This window comes from Oryctolagus cuniculus, chromosome 12, assembly GCF_964237555.1.
Source record: "Oryctolagus cuniculus chromosome 12, mOryCun1.1, whole genome shotgun sequence".
Taxonomy (NCBI): domain Eukaryota; kingdom Metazoa; phylum Chordata; class Mammalia; order Lagomorpha; family Leporidae; genus Oryctolagus; species Oryctolagus cuniculus.
The window spans coordinates 57602389-57622192 of record NC_091443.1 but is presented as its reverse complement, the minus strand read 5'-3'; the positions used below and the strand labels follow the sequence as shown (position 1 = coordinate 57622192).

The following is a 19804-nucleotide window of genomic DNA, read 5'->3' as shown; positions in this document are numbered from 1 at the left end:
CATAATACCAATGACCAGCAATGGGTTGGGGTGGGTAAAAAGTGATTCCATGTCTTGGAATGAGAGTGGGATAGAGTCTGCAAGAGAAGTCAAGTCTTAGAGAGAGAGAGAGAGAGAGAGAGAGAGCGAGAGAGAGAGCGAGCGCCTGGAATTGAAGAAGAGAAAAACCATAGGACCAAGGGAAAGGGTGAACATTAGTAATGGAGAAGTCTTTAAGAACAGACAAGGCGGGCCGGTGCCTCTGCTCACTAGGCTAATCCTCCGCCTTGCGGCGCCAGCACACCAGATTCTAGTCCCCGCCGGGGCAGCGGATTCAGTCCCGGTTGCCCCTCTTCCAGGCTAGCTCTCTGCTATGGCCTGGGCGTGCAGTGGAGGATGGCCCAAGTCCTTGGGCCCTGCACCCGCATGGGAGACCAGGAGAAGCACCTGGCTCCCCGCTTCGGATCAGCGCGATGTGCCAGCCACGGTGGCCATTGGATGGTGAACAAACGGCAAAAGAAGACCTTTCTCTCTCTCTCTCTCTGTATCTCACTGTCCACTCTGCCTGTCAAAAGAAAAAAGAAAAAAAAAACAGACAAGCCAGGAGAAGATCTTTTCTGACTTCTTAGTTATAAAGCAAATGTGACTAGTTCACTAGATGCATAGTTTGACTATCATCCACATGTAGTCTGAATTGTTCATGTACCTTAAAAGTACTTAATATGCTTCCACTTTCAGCTTGGCAAGACAGTCTCCCTGAGTAGTTCATTTCCAGTGTAGGTCCAATAAGGATGTGTCGGAGGTAGTAGGCAGAGGGCAGCAGGATGAGCCTGTTTCCATTCATAGAAGTCCAGCAGAAACAGAAAGCTCCAGTCTTTTGAATTATCATTTATATCTATAAAGTATGTGCTTGACAGTGTTTTAGAAGCTTTTAGAGCTTCTCCTGACCCTGGAATATAGACTATGTCTGACATTTGACCAAAGAACTTCATTAACTAATCTTCAGAGAAATCAAGTCTTCAGAGAAATGAGTGATCTAGATAGAAACAGGGGAAGTCATTAATTAGAAATTAGGTTCTACAGATTTGCTGATAGGACTAGGAAATTCAGGAGTGATAATTCCAGTCACTTTTATAACCAAGTCAACACTATCCACAAAATAAAGATAACACTTTACCAATCTACAAGTTATACTAACCTTCATTTTAGATATTGAAATAGCTAGGCCGGCGCCGCGGCTCAATAGGCTAATCCTCCGCCTTGTGGTGCTGGCACACCAGGTTCTAGTCCCGGTCGGGGCACCGGATTCTGTCCTAGTTTCCCCTCCTCCAGGCCAGCTCTCTGCTATCGCCTGGGAGTGCAGTGGAGGATGGCCCAAGTCTTTGGGCCCTGCACCCGCATGGGAGACCAGGAGAAGCACCTGGCTCCTGGCTTCGGATCAGTGCAATGTGCTGGTTGCAGCAGGCCAGCCGCAGCGGCCATTGGAGGGTGAACCAATGGCAAAAAGGAAGACCTTTCTCTCTCTCTCTCTCTCTCTCTCTCTCTCACTATCCACTCTGCCTGCCCCCCCCCCCCCCAAATAATAGTTAAAGCTTTGGAGTTGAAAACTTTCTTATGGAATCTCCAAAATGGCATGCATAATGTTTTATTCTGTGATCCAAACTATGCCTCTCTTTGCCTGAGAGGGACTAACACCTTCAAAGGAGTAGTCAAACCTTGGAGACTGATTTTAAAAAGCAATTTCATTGTAAACTTGATCTTTCTAACCCAAAATATCTGACTATTGGTTTTTGTTCTTTTTCTTCTCCTTCTGGCATACCTTGGGAGTGCAGTCACTGAGTGAATCACTGGGTTGCTCTGTCAAGTTCAAGGAAGACAGGAAATCAAATGGGTAAAAGGGTATGGGAGGAGGGAGGCAAGCTAAAATATCAGAGAGGCACAGAATTGTTATTTCACACTAAAAAAATAAAACAAAACAACTCTAGACTTTATGGCCACCAAAACTCTTTGAAATTATGTTTGGGAACAGTAGCAGTGAGTTTATTTTCTTTCCCTAATTTAGAACTGGGGTGGTAATTTAGACATCCATGATGGATTTAGGAGAAAAATCCACAGCCATCTGGGACATAGTAGAGGGGCTGAGAGACTGGAGGGTCTATTAGATACTGGAGTATCTAATAAGGATACTACTCAGCTGTAAAAAATAATGAAATTCTGTCTTTCACACAAAATGAATGCAGTTGGGGACCATAAAGCTTAGTGAAACAAGCCAGTCCCCCAAAGAAAAATATCACATATTTTTCCTGGTTTGTGGTAACTAATATACAGAATACCAAAACATGTGATGTATATGAGTGAAACTGACATTTGAGTTTTATTATTTATAGCCCTTATTTATACTCTTGAGGAAAAGCGGTTTTTCTACTTACTACTTGTTGAATTCTTTATTTACTGGGAGATTAAGCTTTTCAATTTATAAAGTAAGCAGAAAGTATGTCACTGTAAAAATTAAAAGAAAAAATAAGAAAGGGGAGATAGGGTGGGGGCAAGAGAGGGAGGGAGAGAGGGAGGATAGGATGGGAAGTACCATCATGCTCATAAAGGTGTATATATGAAATACATGAAATTTGTTCCTTTTATATAAATAAAAAGTTCGTAAAAAGAAGTGGGTTGGAGTTGGAAAAAACACAAGGAATTCCAGGGGGCTTTTCCAGACTTTAACATAGCCAAAAAAAAAAGGGTCTCTTACAAAGGCCCATCTAAGAATTCCCTCAGGCGCCAGCAAGTCTGGTTTGAGAGCCTAAGACGGCAACTGGGCACCCTCTGCCTCTGTCTTTGTCCTCCTTGGGCAGCAGAATGGAGTTGGAGATAGGGGTGCGAGGGGCTGTGTGAGCGCCCGCCCTTGTGCGCTGCTTTGGCGAAGTGCAGGCACCAAGCATCTGCTCTCGCCGCCTGCCCAAAATAGAACGTCTCATTGTGATGGATTAATCCTTTGGCTCGGATTCTGCCCGGGTCACCAGCTCAGCCTTCTCGAGTGCCGAGGGGAGGGAGAGTACAAGGGATGCTTAACTCATTCAGCACATTCCCTCTTCTGCAGAAGCACCAGGTCCAGTTGCTCAGCCCTTAAGTAGAAACTGAGAGGGGGCTGACAGGTGGCCCCTCAGCCTCCACAAGGGATGGTTGGATTCCTTTGAAATGGCTAATGTGCTTCTGGGGCCAGAGAACCACATTAAGGGAGATCTTTCCTTTCTCTGATCTCTGAACAACCTTTCTGTATTTTAATTTCTTTATCTGTAAAATGGGGAAACTAGAGTCCTTACTTCACAGGACTATTATAATGACTAAATGATGTAATACATATCATGTCCTCAGATCTTCACAAAATAAAAAATATTGCAGCATTCCACTTACATGGGGTACCTAGAGTATTGAATTTGCAGAGGCACAGAATTGTTGCCAGGGCTGGATAGAGGTGGGCAGGAATGGGGGTTAGGATGGATAGTGGTGATGGCTGCACAGCCATGTGAGTGTACTTAATGCTCCAAACTGTACACTTAAAGTGGTTAAGATGGAAAATGTGCATTTTGCCTCAATAAAATACATGCACAAACTGAACCAGGTAAATAATGCGTGCTAAATAGATATTGTTTATTATTCACTTATGAATCATATTACTTCTTTATTTTATAAATATTTTAGTACATATATTTTCCCCTAAAAATCCTCTTGCTTACATATTAGTGTTCCTGTCACATTACTTTACATGGCCATCTGCTCGTTACCTATAGGAAATGAACAAATGAATGTGTTGTATCAGGAAAGAGAATATCAATGTAATTCCATTGACTGCATCTTCCTGATTTACAGAGGTGATAATGTTCTCTACCAGTGGGTCATCCTGAAGACACTTGGCAAGGCAATAACATAGTGATGGCTCTTACTGATTTAATAATTTTCTTTTTTTGAGGGGGTTGGTTCTGAAGCTTAGGTCAGTATGTTCGAGCTGCTCAGGGACTCAGCTTGAGGTCATCCTCTGATTGGAGGATAGTTTGGAGACTGAATCAGAGCAGTAGGTATCCCAAGGATTTGTTTAAACCAACTCCACGATGGCCTTGAATCATTGATTCCAGCCTCCTAAGATGTAACCTGGTTTGGGAGGAAAAGCAGGGAGTTGCATAATCACAGTCCACTAAAATGTTCATAACTTCAGCAGGGATACTTCCCTCACTTCCTTACTGCTTTGTATCATCCCATCCAAAGAGAGCAAGGAGGAGAGAGCCACTTTGTAGTTTTCAGCAAATGTTCCAAACCTAACTGTTGCAAATCTTAAGAGACATTGTAAGAAATGTCCTAGGAATCACCTAAAAGAATTCTTTGGAAAGGTTCCGAAGTGAGTAACTGCATTTATAAGGAAGGAAAAAAAATAAGAAAGATACTGGAGGGAGCAGTTTGGGGCAGAGTGCACCAAAACTCTTAAACCTCACACAATAAGGATCAGACTATTTTTGTGTTGTAATTTTCACAAGCTCATTGGGAGTGTGAGGCTTCATCAGAAAGCAACAGTTCACCTTGTGGGAGACTAAAGTTAATTTTTAGGGACCTTAAACAACCTTTGGTCCTGGCTCAGAAAGCTGGGAAAGAGAAGGAGATGAGTGACACCGGGCAGCAGAAATGAAAAGCCACAAGGCAGAAGATTAAAATGGTGGCTGAAAATGGCAGTAAAGACAAGCCAAAGGCCTGCAGATGGTGAGAGAACATCAAATGCTGCTGGGAAAGCTTAGGGGGACAAAATGCATGTTTAGGCTCAGGCCTGAACCCTCCTGCTGACCCAAATAGCTTCTGCCCCAGACTGAACTCTCATTTCACACACTTTGGTCTTTTACAGTGGGTTTGATTTAAATTCCCAGTTAGCTAGAGATTAGTGATGAGTCACTGTGTATAAAGGGTTTTACCCTTTGGGCCACCTTGGGAAGGCACATTCTGCTGAGTAGGTCCAAATGCAGCGGTGACAAGTCAATTCCTTGTCAGCCAAAGGGCTCCTTTTTGAAGACTCCCCGTGGGGCCTCTACAGGAACAAGGGCAGGGCAGCACATGTCAGAGCTTGGGGTGCAACCTTTACGTGAGTGACTGTGACTTTATCTCTTTGGGATAGGATTACATTTAAAGATGCTGCTCTCACAGGGGTCCTGGACCCATTCAGGCTCTCAAGATTATCTTCATGTGCATACCACACACACACACACACACACACACACAGCACCTGGGACCAGTTTGCAAAGCCAGACCTGGGATTCAACACAGCCTTGTTCCAAAGGAGAATGGAGTTGCCTGCTTGAAATAGCAGCTGCTGCTTTCAGCAGTAGGGCTGAGATACACAGTTCATGTACACATTGCATACAGACAGAACTTGAAATAAAAATGAATTCAAATAAAGGTATGTGACATTCAGGCTAAAATGAGGAGAGGCAGACTGGCTCAGTGCCCAGAGATTCAAGAAGCAGTCCTTTCTAACTTCAACTCTGCTGTTGGTGACCTTGAACAAATCACCTAACCTCTCTGTTCCTCCATTTCTCTAAGTATAAATGAGAAGCTATAATTCAAACCAGCCAATCAGCTACATAAATTGAGAGAGAGAGGATGTTACCAAAAATTTTTAATCTATAGACAAAATGAAAATGTTAAGGAATGCACTAAAGTCTTTCTAGCGACATTTGGGTATACAATGTAATTTCCTCTCTCTATCCCATGCCTTCAGGCTAAGTGCTCTTACTAATTCAAGTTAAGGTACACCCACCCTGAACACTGGGCACTCAAGGCATGCTACTTGACACAGTGACAATTTGTGATGAAAAGAAGCATATGGGGACCTGTGTTGTGGCATGGTAGGCTAAGCCTCTGCCTATGGTGCTGGCATCCCTTATGGACGCCGGTTCGAGTTCTGGCTGCTCCTCTTCTGATCTAGCTCTCTGCTTACAGCCTGAGAAAGCAGTGGAAGATGGCCCAAGTGGTTGGGCCCCTGTACCCACATGGGAAACCTGGCTTCAGATTGGCCCAGCTCTGGCCATTGCAGCCATTTGGGGGAGTGAACCAGCAGATGGAAGACCTTTCTGTCTCTCCCTCTCTCTCTCTGTAATTCTGCCTGTCAAATAAATAAATAAAATCTTGGAAGGAAGGAAGGAAGGAAGGAAGGAAGGAAGGAAGGAAGGAAGGAAGGAAGAACTTAATGAACCCCAGCCAGCCTTGGGTAAGATATATCCATGCGTAAGTGCTATGTTATCATTCATAGACATATACACTGAAGGTTTCTTATTTTCTCAGGTTTGCTCAAGATTTTTTCTTCTCCATACTCCCACAACTTTCAGTCTCCATATAAAAATTAAAATGTTATCATTTTTATTTCAATCAGATAAGGGCTGACTACTTTGGAGTTGAGATCTGGAGGTATTCATTTATTCTCCATGTGACAGAGACCTAAAATAGTGGTTTCTCTTGAGTTTCATAGAGTACTTAAATGGATTGCAAATTACAAGTCAGCTCTCATTCTCTCCAAAAGTCTGATATGCTTTGAGTGTGTTCTTAATGACTTAATGCTTAGATCTTTGTGAAGATGAGGTGAAAGAGATAGACTGAAGGATATGTGTAATATCTGTGATATAATATCATCAAGGGTGTGGTGAAGGCTGTCACTGGTAGAAATCTCTTACCTGGGTCTAAAAATCAACTTGTTTTTATGCCAAGACCTAGCCTTTTAGTTTAGCTCTCTACAGAGAAACTGATCTGGTACATTTTTGGTTTACTTGGGGTCCATTCTCTAAAACCTAGAGGCTTTGAAAAGATGCGAATTAATTTCACTTTATCCAACACAATTATTCCCATTGACTTGAACATTCTGCATATGTGTTATTTTCTATAGCATTTCATGTCTAACATGGTGACCAGAGATAATAAGCTCTTGACATTTGCCTCTCCATCTCAAACAGAACCTAATTATTCCCTGACACCAGCTTTCCTTGTCAGAAAAGTCCCACAGAGCCTGGAAGCCAGGACATTTTAGCCTTTACAGATTAACAGAGCTGAGGAATTAGATGTGTAGCTTTAAAATAGCTGAGATATCAAACAGAGGTCAATTTTCACATAGGACATTCATGGTGAAGAATCTAGTGAGATACCCACATTGCTTAGAGTCCTTATTTACAGAAAACTAACCATTGCAAAGCTAGGCTGAAGGGAGATCAACCTCGCCTCAGAGGGAGCAGTTGTACAAACATACAAGTGTTTATGTACATGTGCACACATGTGCTCACACATGGCATATGCATCATCTAAACACCTTCTTCAAGCTCATTATACCTTCTAATAGTGACTTACAGAAATTCCCTGAAGACTTGCTGTGGAAAGAGGTTCTGTGCTTACAAAGGTTTCCTTTAGCCAGTTTTACAGATTCATGCCTCACATGGTTGGGGCCGCCCTAGATGGAGTAGGGAAGGGTGTTATGTTAAGAATCCCCTGATTCCCTTTCTGGGACACCTTGCTCCCCTTTTCTCTCTTTTCCTCCAAGGTCATCCTGTTCATGTCATTCTTCCAAATTCCGAGAGGTCTCTTGTGGAATTAGGGCTGATGGCAAGCTGAAGAGGTCATGGCCAGTAAGAGTGAAGGTGTTAACAAGAAACCTATTTGGGAGATATTTATCTGTTAAAAGAAAAGCCTAGATAAGGAGAAATTTAGAGGAAGTATATCATGAATGCTGGGAGGGTAGGGGTCTTAGTAGGATGGCGGTGGGATAAAAGAGGGGTATGATTATTTTGGAAGGAGGGCCATTTTCCTGATGTCCTTAAAAACATTCTAACTATGTCATTATCTATGCTTTTCACTTACAAATTCACTGGTTGGTCATTCAAACAAAAGGCAATTTTCGCCGGCGTCACGGCTCAATAGGCTAATCCTCCACCTAGAGGCGCCAGCACACCGGATTCTGTCCTGTTGCCCCTCTTCCAGGCCAGCTCTCTGCTGTGGCCCGGGAAGGCAGTGGAGGATGGCCCAAGTGTTTGGACCCTGCACCTCATGGGAGACCAGGAGAAGCACCTGGCTCCTGCCATCGGATCAGTGCGATGTGCCGGCCGCAGCGCGCCAGCTGTGGTGGCCATTAGGGGGTGAACCAACGGCAAAAAGGAAGTACTTTGTCTCTGTCTCTCTCTCTCACTATCCACTCTGCCTGTCAAAAAAAAAAAAAAAAAAGGCAATTTTGGTGTTTAAAACTAGGTTCAGTTCTGTATAATTTCACTCTTCCCAGAAATTGTTCCTAAACCCCAAAGCATGCTTATTGGTAAATACTGGACATACTCTTAGCAACAGACTATCTGGTAAAGCTGTCCAGAGTTTCTAGGACTTCTGGCTTGCCACCCCATTTCTGTTGTTTAACTCTTCTCTAACACTACTCTCCACCAGGAAACTCACCTGGCCCTGCCTGTCACATTCCTGCTCCCCTGGGCAATCTAAATCAAGGGGAAATGTAGGATCTGCACGCGAGAACATCCACTACACATGGGACTGCAGGTTCCTGTCTTGCTCTGAAAGACATGGGCACTGCATGGTCACCAGGCATGGCTGAAGGGCAGCAAACACCATGTACTTTCCAATCTCTGTCCAAGCAGTCCTGGCAGCTGGACAGGACAGAGATGGCTGGAGGCATTGAGGGCACGTCTGCCTGTGACCAGCTCTGAGCCTCTTGAGCCATGGAAACAATTCAATCATGAAGGAAACGTGTCACTTCACACACATATGGCTTCCCTCCCCCAATTACAAAGAGCATAGTCCTTAGAAATGACCATCATACACACTCACCTTTTCAATTACAGCTGCTTTTCATATTTAGTCAGTCCAGAGGGAGGATGGGAAAGTGCTAGGTTTAAGGAACAAATTAATTCCCATTGCTGATCATGTTTTAAGCACAGTTGGTCTATAAAAATGATGACCAATCCTCAGGCTCTCACTGGAGATGTTTTGGTGGACCCAGACTTCTATACCTTCCTAGTAGTTTACTTCAAACTCTTTGACCCAGGAGTCCTTCTTTGAATGACCTCAAGCAATTTCCACGGGTTATTTCTGATGGATTAACTGTTTAGTTAATCTGTTTATCCTTCACTTTCCTTCCCACATAACTGGTCTTTCTCTAATGCCACTGAGATGACAGAACTTTAAGATCACGGATTGCCTTACTGTTTCTTGGTTAGAAAGCATTTTCATGAAGTTCCATAAGTCAGAGTTCAAGGAGCCAAGAATTCTGGTTTGGCCTCTGTCCTTCCACATGATTTGAGAAAACCTCTTCCACCTTTCTCTGACTCAGCTTCCCCAAGTCTGAGATGAGGGTATTATCTGTCTCTATCTCTCAGGACTGCTGTCAGATAGGGAGAGAAAGAAGCTTGGAAGTGCTGAGGATGACACTAATGTTCTAAAGATGAGATGCACTGCTAGGGGAAAATCACTTTGGTTGGGAGACGCAGGCAGTGGCTTTAATATCACTTCTGTAGCCTTTTCTAAGGCAAGAAAGATCAAGCAGCCTGGACTTGGGTGTGGTGTGAAAGCATTCTTGCATCACACGGATTATATTGCCAGTGCGTTCATCATCACAAGATTCCCAACACCTGGTGGAGAAAGTGTTCATAAGCACTTGCTGAATAATTGACAACCTGACTGAAAACACCCTTTCTGGGATTTGAGTGCAGTACTCTTTATACAGTAGACACTCAATAAATGATTGCTTGATTTTGTGCTGTTATAGTCAACTTATCTTTGCACAGTATTTGGAGCTTGCTGTCAATGCATCAGCATGTCATTGTCCTGAAGATGAATGAGGGGTGGTGCTCAGGCACCCACACCAGCTCCCTATTGGCAGAGGCTAGAGATATCCATCATATGTAATGAAAGGTAGTGGCATTGTGTGGCTTTGCTCGGAAAGCCCAAGAGACCCAGGAAGTTACTAAGAAGTAATTATTGACTTTATAGAACAAAAGAATACCTTCTTTCAACTATTATGTTGCCAATAAGTCTGACATAGCTATATCTAGTTATACCAAGTCAAGACCCTCACTGAGAACCCACTCTCAGTATTTATTCAAAAGGCCAGAACTACCTTTATATTGGTTTCTAAGTCTTTCTACAGGCGGCTCATTGAGGGAACACATTTTATTTACTGCATAGCTCCAGGTTCCCACAGCACCAGCAGGGGTGGGGGTTGTAGGTCCCCAAACTTTGCTATGCTTTTGGTCCTCTCTCATACACAAGTTGTCACATGTGTATGACTGATATCGTATCAAGAAAGTCCTTTTGCATGGGTTATTTCATGTCCATATGGGATTGCAAGTTTAGTCATTTTGTATCTATCTTGTTTTAATTTGACAAAAATCTGTTGTATGGAAATTAATATTAAAGAAGTAATTTTTCTGCTTGTTGACAAAGTCATCAGCCTCAGTTAAGGTGAGTGATAATTGATCATAGGAGTAGGGAAAGGGTGGACAGAAAAGTCTCCAAGTTAAAGGACTTGATCAACAAATGAAGGGGTAAAAATAACATTGAAATTGTGAGGGAAGGCAATGGAAAATTAGGGCTGGATTCACATAAAGTGATGTGCACCTGAATGTGATGATTTCTGAAAAGCTTAAGAATTTTAGTTTTAACCAGCAGTCCATTGGGATAAATATTTTATAAGCCTCTTAAGGAGGCTACACAAAGACTAGCCCTCTTTCCATCAAGGTAGCACAGTTCGCCTTCATCTCTGAGTTGAAATGGGTTTAAAGTCTAGTTTGTAAATGCTTCATGGGAACAATAAAAATCAAATTATTGAAATAATTACGTATTTCCAAAATCCCCTCCCACCCTCACTGTTCCATCTGCTAAATGTGCTCAGGGCATTGTACAGTTCAGCATTTAGAGGGGAAAATGACCTTCCCCCAGGTTGGAAAACCTTGCGCTGTGACCTGATGAGAACATTGTCTTCAGACCTGAAAGCCAGGAACTCCTTCTCTGCTGGGCTCTGATGTTCTCGTGATGTCTGTGGACCAGCTTGGCTCTCCCACTCCTGTGCAGTTCTTCACATGTAGTAGCCCATCAACGATCAAATCATATCCACTTTACATATGTGCCTGCACAATACAGAGGATTCTGAAAACTCCATCTGAATATCATTCTCATTACTGTTATTACATCTCGCATGCTGAAATTAGACAGGCTTCCCTGTCTCTCTGTTGAACTTATCAGTAAGTTCCTATGGGAGACAAGTGCTTTTCCTGACATCTTACACTCTGTTCTTCTTTCTTCCCATTCCCTCCACATTAATGAGTTCTAGCCCCTGCCAGTTTAGGCCTAGGTGCTTAGAGCATCTTCCTCATCTGTCTCCCTGCCTCTAGCTTCTATCCCCCAAAGCCAGCCTAAAAACCTTTTCTATCATCCTCCTCAGTGTGTACTTCTTTTTATCTTATGCTCCTCTCTTAGAGAATCTTTGATGACTCGAAGCCTAACTCCTGATTCTAACATTTAGAAGTCTTTCCAGTAAGTTCCCAATTTCCCCTTCTAGACTCATGTCTATGTCCAGCTCACTTATACTTCACACTCCTGTCAAACAGAGATACTTGAATTTCCAAATACTAATTATACGTTCCTGTCCACAGACCTAATTCCCAACTCCATTCGCACCCTCTCAAGTCCTCAGCAGTCAAGACAAGCTTCCTGGTTGCCCCCTCAGCTATAAGTGAGCACTCCCTAACCCATATTGGATGCTTTGCTTTTTTTTTTTTTTAAGATTTATTTTCTTTATTTGAAAGGCAGTTACACACACACACACAGAGTGGATGCTTTCCTATTGGACCATTAAGGCATAACTTACACAAATATTACAGATTCATTGGGAAAAATTTTAAATGAAACATAAAATAAAATCCATTCATCACCCCATCCCTTAAAGATAACCTTATCTCAGCAGAACACCTCGTTATGTTCACTTGAGACTCTTTTCTTTAGAAAGTCAGAGTTATGTGCTCACTTTAGCAGCATGTATACTAAAACTGGAATGATGCAGAGATTAGCATGGCCTCTACACAAGGATCACACACAAATACCTGAAATGGTCCATATTTTTCTTTGGCAGCTGTACTGAGTCTGGATGTTACTTTGTAAAGATCTTTAATAAAATCTTGTACAAAGACACACACACAGAAAGTCAGAGTTACAGAGGGAGAGAGGAGAGATAGAGAGGGAGGAAGAGAGAGAGAGAGATGTTCTATTCTCTGGTTCACTCCCCAGATGGCTGCAGTGGCCAGATGTGGGCCAGGCCAAAGCCAGGAGTCAGGAGCTTCATCTGGGTCTCGCACATGGGTGCAGGGGCCCAAGCATTTGGGTCATCTTCTGCTGCTTTTCTGGAGTTGTACTGGAAGTGGAGCAGCCAGGACTTGAACCAGCACCCAGATGAGATGCTGGCATTGCAGGTGGCAGCTTTATCCACTATGCCACAAAGCCACGCCCACATACTTTCTTCACATACATATACTAGTACACACACATTTTGTATTTCATATTACCTCATTGGCCATGCTTGTGTGCGGTTTTGAGTTCTTGTGATCCCACATGGCACTAAGTTCAGAGTTGTACTGAGTACAGTTCTGTAAATGTTAAAAAAAAAAAGACTGAAAAATACACTTCTCTAAACATGTTGGGGAACTCTCAACAAATGTTACCCAGAGAAAAAGTAATGGGTTGTCAAATAAATCTATTTCTTGAATAATTGTTATTAATTAATTGTGATGAACTGCTCAGGTTTTGAAACTTGTATGGTCAGGGGAGCCAATAAGCTAGGCCAAATAGTACCTAGTAGATTTGCATAAAGATGTGATCTACAATAAAGAAGAGACACTCACTCTTAACAAAAGTGGGGAAGATATGGAAAATGTAGGGTCTGGGTGGGAGTATGGTCTGGAAATTTCTGATCTTAGTCCAGCTCTTAGGTGCACAAATAAGGATGCAAACTCCTATTTAAAGATATTCCACAATTCCCAGTGAAATATATGATTTGTAGGTGAGAAATTAAGGGTTGTGGATAGCTCAATGCTCACATTTTTAAAAGTACCTACATGGCTTTCGGACTGCTCTTTTCTTGTACCCTTGGAAGTCTTTTCCTTGGCTTATCTCTAAAGGAAATGTCAATATCTTATTTTTTAATGGAAGTTAATGTGGTTGCTGGGTGCTTATTCAGAAAATATCTTCATAGGAGTGGAATTCGAGAGCCAAGCTGCCCGGTTCAATTTTTCAGATGACTTATGTGAGAGCTAAACTGACCTGAGGGAGCAAGGTGTAAGGCTGTTAGGTGAGATGTGGCCTTGGCATTGGGCTGGATGGGTGAATAAGGCTGTCACTTCCCTTTCTGAGAGCTGTGGGAAAAGGAAAGAAATGTTGCTCGCAGGACCACTGTAAGCATTTATTAGGAAAAAGGAGAAGACTAGAGTGGAATTGTTTGATGTCTGGCAAGGCAAATTAAAAAGGAAGACCTGAGACTCTCGACCTGTGAAGATGCTTATAGTTGCTGTTACTGTCTTGCTGTTGTTACTGTGCTTTTCTGTTTCAAAAATAATACTTCAAAAAAGAAAAAACCAGCTCAAAGAGAGTGCAGAGAAAAAAAGATCAATTTTGAGTTATTAAAATTCTGTGTTGAGAAGAGGGAGAATGAACTGTCACAAAGGGAAGCTTATTGTTGCCTGTAGGTCTAGGATGTTCTATTTTTTTTTAAGAATTTTCATTTTACTGCCTTTTAAATCAAAAGATAACATGGCATAAATAAGAAAAAAAAGAGATTGCTTAGGTTGGGGAGCTTACAGAAATTATGCAAAAGTACAGTTGTGCAGTAATGAGTTGTTTATAGATCAGTAAGTTCTAGTTCATGTGTAACTCTTATTCATTGCCAATCATATTTTTATGTTATTTCTGTGAGTATAATTCACTTTCATAATTAACACAAAACATCACTTACATAAATTTGTGGTGACAAAAGCTGATGTGAAGATTAAATAAAGGATGGACATATTTCCTTTCTCCACTTGGATTACACTTCCTTCCAGTTATTATGTGGTTATGAGACCTCTAACCTGTTACCTAAACTGATGTCATGGATAGAAGATGGACTCCATTTCAAATTGTGGATACTATCTTCTGACTAAGAAAGGACTGAATAGGCATATCTTCTGTGCTATCTGAATTAAGTAAAGACATCCAATTTCAGTTGCTCTGAATTGTCTTCATTTAAAGTTTTGCCTATTGCCATACATAAAAAGATCCTTTGATAGTATCATGTGGGTTGTGATCATAGATATGTTAGTGTTATGCATCCTTGTCTATAAAATGGGAATATAAAGATTGATGCAACTCAGATAAATAAAATTTATCTTCTTATGGGTCTTGGGAAATTCATTTTGTTGCTTTTATAACTATATCTTATAGAGACATTATTTTTTAAAAATTCTGGAAGTGTTAAGAAAAGTTCAAAATAACCAAAGGGGAAACATTCATTTCTTCTTTTGGGAGACACACTCTAGTATTGGTGATTTCTTGGAAAAATCAAAGTAAATCTAAGTGAGTCTCAGCTATAGGGACTGGGCTGTTGACTTAGAACAATTCTGTGAAGCCTTGGCATATGCTATGGGAAATCATAATTGATGCATTTGCCCAGGTCAGTCAGTTCCTGTCAAGGAATATTATTGTTTTTTCTAAGAAGAGAAGGTGGGAAGTTGTCTCCAAGATGAGTTTTCCTTCTCTGAGGTATTTTAGGGAAGATGCTGAGATTCATGGAAAATAGTTCACAAAATGACACTCTGTTTTCATTTGTCAGCCTCCAATTTTTTTAACTGCTTTCTTCAAGACACTGTATTTAGTATTATTATTTGTATTGTGGTTGAAAATTATGGTAATTCCTGGACTGAGGGATTTTTGTTTGTCTTTTCTTTTTTTGTAATTTAAAAAATTTCCCTGTTTTTCTATGTCTCAATTTTCCCATGTCTTGTATGATGTCAGGCAGGGAAAGAAGGAGCCAGAAGTATGAGACTATGAAATTAATTCTACAGGTAGATGACATGATTGCCATGGGAAAGTTATTTTGATTAGGAGACATGGATTATGGCTGTACTCTCTAATATACAGCTCCTTCTAAGATCAAGAGGGATCAAGCAGCCTGCACTTGAATGTGGTGCAAAGGCGATGTTTTATTATACAAGCTGTACTGCTGGTATAGTGACTGTTATTTTCTTCATCACAGGATAACCAACATGTGACAGATGTTTAGTAAATATCTGTTGAATAATTAACTAACTGAATGAATGAAAATATCTGTAAAAGTTAAAACAGGGCCAGCACTGTGGTGTAGTAGGTTAAGCCTCCGCCTGTGGCGCTGGCATCCCATGTAGGTGCCAGCTGCTCTCTTTCTGATCCAGTTTCTTGCTGATGGCCTGGGAACACAAGAAAAAGCACTGGAAGATGGTCCAAGTTCTTGGGCCCCTGCACCCATGGGGGAGACCCAGAAGAAGCTCCTGGTTCCTGGCTGTGGATTGGCCCAGCTCCAGCCATTGCAGTCATTTGAGGAGTGAACCAGCGGAACAAAGAACTCCTTCCCTGTCTCTGTCTGTCTGTAACTCTGCCTCTCAGATAAATAAATAAATCTTTAAAAGAAAAAAACTAAAGTATCATGATTTTTAAAAAAAAGTTAAAGCATGATTTGGCTTCCCATACTAATGCAGCTATTCAAACTTCAAAGTCTTATGATATTGGTTAATGGATTAATGTTAATGTTGATGGATTATGGGTGGAGGTTTGGTCCATTTAGAGTGTCTGAAGGTGGGACTTTTGAGAAATGATTAGATTAGGTTAGATGGGTAGGTTGGAAGCCTGTGATTGGATCATGATAACTTCATAGAGAAACATACAGATGTTGAGAATGAACATGCCTCTTGTCTCTTTCCTGGCTCATCATGTGCTCCTCGCTCCATATGTATTCCCCCAATGTCATCTTCCTTCCACACCAGATGACTGACCCATGGAGTCAACCTCATCTTGGACTATGATCCTCCTATATTATAAGCCAAAATCAACCACTTCCTTCCTAAGTAGCTCCTCTCAAGTATTTTAGTTGAAGTAACAAAAGGCTGAATAATGTAATACCCTTTCCTGGACTTCCATCAAAGTGCCCTAGATATAGTGAGCATTGAATAAATGGTTGATGATGTGCTATTTATGTTCTTTTTTTAAAAAAAATATTTATTTACTATTTATTTGGAAGGCAGAGTTAGAGAGAGAGAGAGAGAGAGAGAGAGAGAGAATATCTTCCATCAGCTGGTTCACTCACCAAAGGGCCACAATGATCAGGGCTGTGCCATGCTGAAGCCAAGAGCCTGGAGCTTCTTCCAGGCATCCCATATGGGTACAGGGACCTAAGCACTTGGGCCATCCTCTGCTGCTTTCCCAGGCACATTAGCAGTGAGCTGGATAAGAAGTGCAGGAGGGCCGGTGCCGCGGCTCACTGGGCTAATCCTCCGCCTAGCGGCGCCGGCACACCGGGTTCTAGTCCCGGTTGGGGCACCGGATTCTGTCCCGGTTGCCCCTCTTCCAGGCCAGCTCTCTGCTGTGGCCAGGGAGTGCAGTGGAGGATGGCCCAGGTGCTTGGGCCCTGCACCCCATGGGAGACCAGGAAAAGCACCTGGCTCCTGGCTCCTGCCATCGGATCAGCGCGGTGCGCCGGCCGCAGCGCGCCGGCCGCGGCGGCCATTGGAGGGTGAACCAACGGCAAAGGAAGACCTTTCTCTCTGTCTCTCTCTCACTGTCCACTCTGCCTGTCAAAAAAAAAAAAAAAAAAAAAAAAGAAGTGCAGGAGCCAGGTCTCAAACCAGTGCCCCTATGAGATGCCAGCGTTTCAGGCAGTGGCTTAACCCACTACCCCACAATGCCAGCAAAATCATTCTATGTATTCCAACCCACCTGACAAACAGAATCAGAGAGTGATGATGACAGCCTTGGGATTGCATTGTCCTTTAGATGAACAAAGAATGGTGCCCAGAGCTACCCACAAGCATCCTATTATCAGCAATGAGGGTACAGATACATATGTATTGCAATGATAAGTAGTGGCATTCTGCAGCTTCTCTTGGAAATGGTGAAAGGCATGGTCACTAGCTTCTTCCTCCTCTTCCTTATTTTAAAGCTTGGGCTTTTGAATGAAGAGCTCTGTTGAAAAGTGCATAACTAGGAGACAGCCAGAATGAATTAGTCCTGATGAAATCTGCTGGGATTCTGCATCATAATGACCATGTTCATATGATGACAAAGAAGCTCTCTTAGATAAGAGCTAATGACTCTGAGCAAATGAGTTAATTACTGGGTAAGCAGCACAGTTGGAGGAGAGATGGGAAAGTCTGACGCCTAGTGGTCATGAGGGAGAGCCTGCTATTACCACACTGGATGCCAAGGAGGCAAATCTCTAAAAAACACTATTACTGAATCTTCTGTCTGCAAAGAACGTAAAGAAAACCATTTCCAGCTTTTCTAAAAGAAATAATGTTAAGACAACAGGTCTGAGATGCTGTCTTCATTGTAACTATGATCTAAACGGTGGGGTTTTTAAAATTTGTGGTGTAAAAAAATTGTGGTGAAAAGGATAAATTACCAGAAAAATGTAGATCCATTAAGGAAAATCTACAGTTCATACCATTGTATTAGTAGGATGACTTCATATCAAGTTGAAGACATGACACATTAATTTAATTAAGGACTGAAGAGAGACATTCTTGGATTCAAGAATTACATATTTTCCTTCTTCAATTTGTCTATAATAATAGTAGCCTTGGGGGCCGACACTGTGGTGTAGTGGGTAAAACCATCGTCTGTGGTGCCAGCATCCCATATGGGTGCTGGTTCAAGACCTGGCTGCTTCACTTCTGAATCAGCTCTCTGCTATGGTCTGGGAAAGCAGTGGAAGATGGCCCAAGTCCTTGGGCCCCTGCACCTGCAAAGGGGACCTGGAAGAAGCTCCTGGCTCCTGGCTTCGAATCAGCCCAGCTCCTGCTATTGCAGCCATTTGGGGAGTGGGCCAGTGGATGGAATATCTCCCTCTGCCTCTGCTTCTCTGTAACTCTGCCTTTCAACATAAATAAATAGTAAAATAAAAGAATAATAGTAGCCTTGTATCGATAGAGTGATTTCAGTGGGTCTCTCCAGCTCCAAAACATCTGTTAAGATTTTTAACAGGTGGACTTGCAGGAATCTTGGTTAGTAATTGATTGACCTTCAGCAAGCAATCAAATATCTCTACACCTTGGCCCATGCAAAAGCGCAAAGTAATTCTATTGCTTTAAAATTTTTCTGAAAAGTAATTTAGCTATGGTTAACAAAGGAACTTAAAAGTGAAAAAAACATTTTGATCCTGAGTTTAGGAATACCTCCCACGACAATAACCAAATGGTTGGTCAGAGATATGTAGATGAGTTGTTTGTTGGAAAAAATTTTGAAAACAATCTAAATGTCTATCAATGGAGAGTTGATTAAATAAAATACCTACATATGGTGGAATACTAAAGAAGTTGAAAATTTTAAGGGTAAAGTAGGGCCATATATTCTAATATGTTGAGAATATTGAATACATGTACAGAGTGTCTTAATAAAAAGCAGGCTACAGAGACATTATTTTTTGGAAATATGTGTTAAAATTTATATTGAAATGTTTGAAAATTTCAGCAATGATGGGTAGAATTATTTGCATGATCTTATATAACTTTTTGTATTACCTGATTTATTTTTGGAAATGAGAATATGAATATAAAACTTCACAATAAAAATTAGTAATAAATCTTCTAAAATTTTTTATTCTTATCCTTATATTACTAAAAATATGAAAAATAACAAGAGATGATAAATATGAAAACTGTTAAGTTTTATTCTAAGGTACACAGTCCTCAGAAAGGCCATTTTACTTATCTTGTTTATTCTTACTAATGAAATACTTGTAAATTTTGAAACTATTTCATCTTGGCAAGCAGGACATTTTCCTGCGATATATGAACTAGAAAAGCAGGGAAACCATAGTATAAGTCAGTCTGTCTATTAGAGTTTGAGTACTGCTTCTGCTTCTGATTGAGCTTTCTGCTAATATGCACCTTGGGAAACGGCAGACGATGGCTCAAGTACTTGGGTATCTGCCACTCATGTGAGAGAACTCTATGGAATTCCTGGCTCCTGATTTCAGTATGGTCCAGGCCCTGGCTTTTGTGGGCATTTGAGGAGTGAACTAGCAGGTGGGTCACTTTGTGTGTCTGTTGCTCGTGCTTTTAACTAAATAAACATTAGAAGGAAATATTTATTTCCATTCACAGTTCTTGAAATTCACAGTCCAAGATTAAGTGACCTCACTGGTCTGACAAATAATGAAGGTGGTGCATGGCAGAATTCATGCAGAGAAAAGATCACATGGTGAACCATGGAGCAGAGATACAGGGAGCACATTCACCAGCTCCATCTATGTGTGGTCTCCTTATAAAGCCACCATGAATCAGTCATGTGGGCTCCATCATGATGAACTAACCCCATTTATTCACATTACAAGTCACCACCTTCAAGCATCATAATTGGATTAAGTTCCATGCCAATACATTAATGTAAGACTCTGAGGATCAAGCCTTTAACACATTGGCACCAGTTTCAAGACTGTATGCTCCTTGTTCTTGATGTTATTTTTAGAGGAATTGCGATTTTGTTCCACCACAGAGTGGACAACCAGAAACCAACTGTGAATCTTTGGTGGATAGAAGAG

The 19804-nt window shown here is 41.7% G+C and overlaps 1 long non-coding RNA gene and 1 other non-coding gene across 4 annotated transcripts in view; one reads left to right on the top strand and one right to left on the bottom strand.

Annotated features, from left to right (window-relative positions):
• Positions 1-19804, bottom strand: part of LOC103351145 (uncharacterized) — a 163982-nt gene that overhangs the window by 15138 nt on the left and 129040 nt on the right. Inside the window, exons 6-7 of one of the 3 annotated variants that reach the window (XR_011380844.1) lie at positions 12549-12629; positions 10977-11117 (exon numbers count right to left, since the gene is read on the bottom strand). This is a non-coding gene — a long non-coding RNA (uncharacterized lncRNA). Of the gene's footprint in view, positions 1-10976; positions 11118-12548; positions 12630-19804 lie in introns of those variants that run through there. The other 2 variants (XR_011380836.1, XR_011380838.1) reach the window with 2 other exon arrangements.
• On the top strand, positions 12006-12109 carry LOC127483882 (U6 spliceosomal RNA). Its single transcript, XR_007910674.1, has one exon. It is a non-coding gene; the product is annotated as a U6 spliceosomal RNA (small nuclear RNA).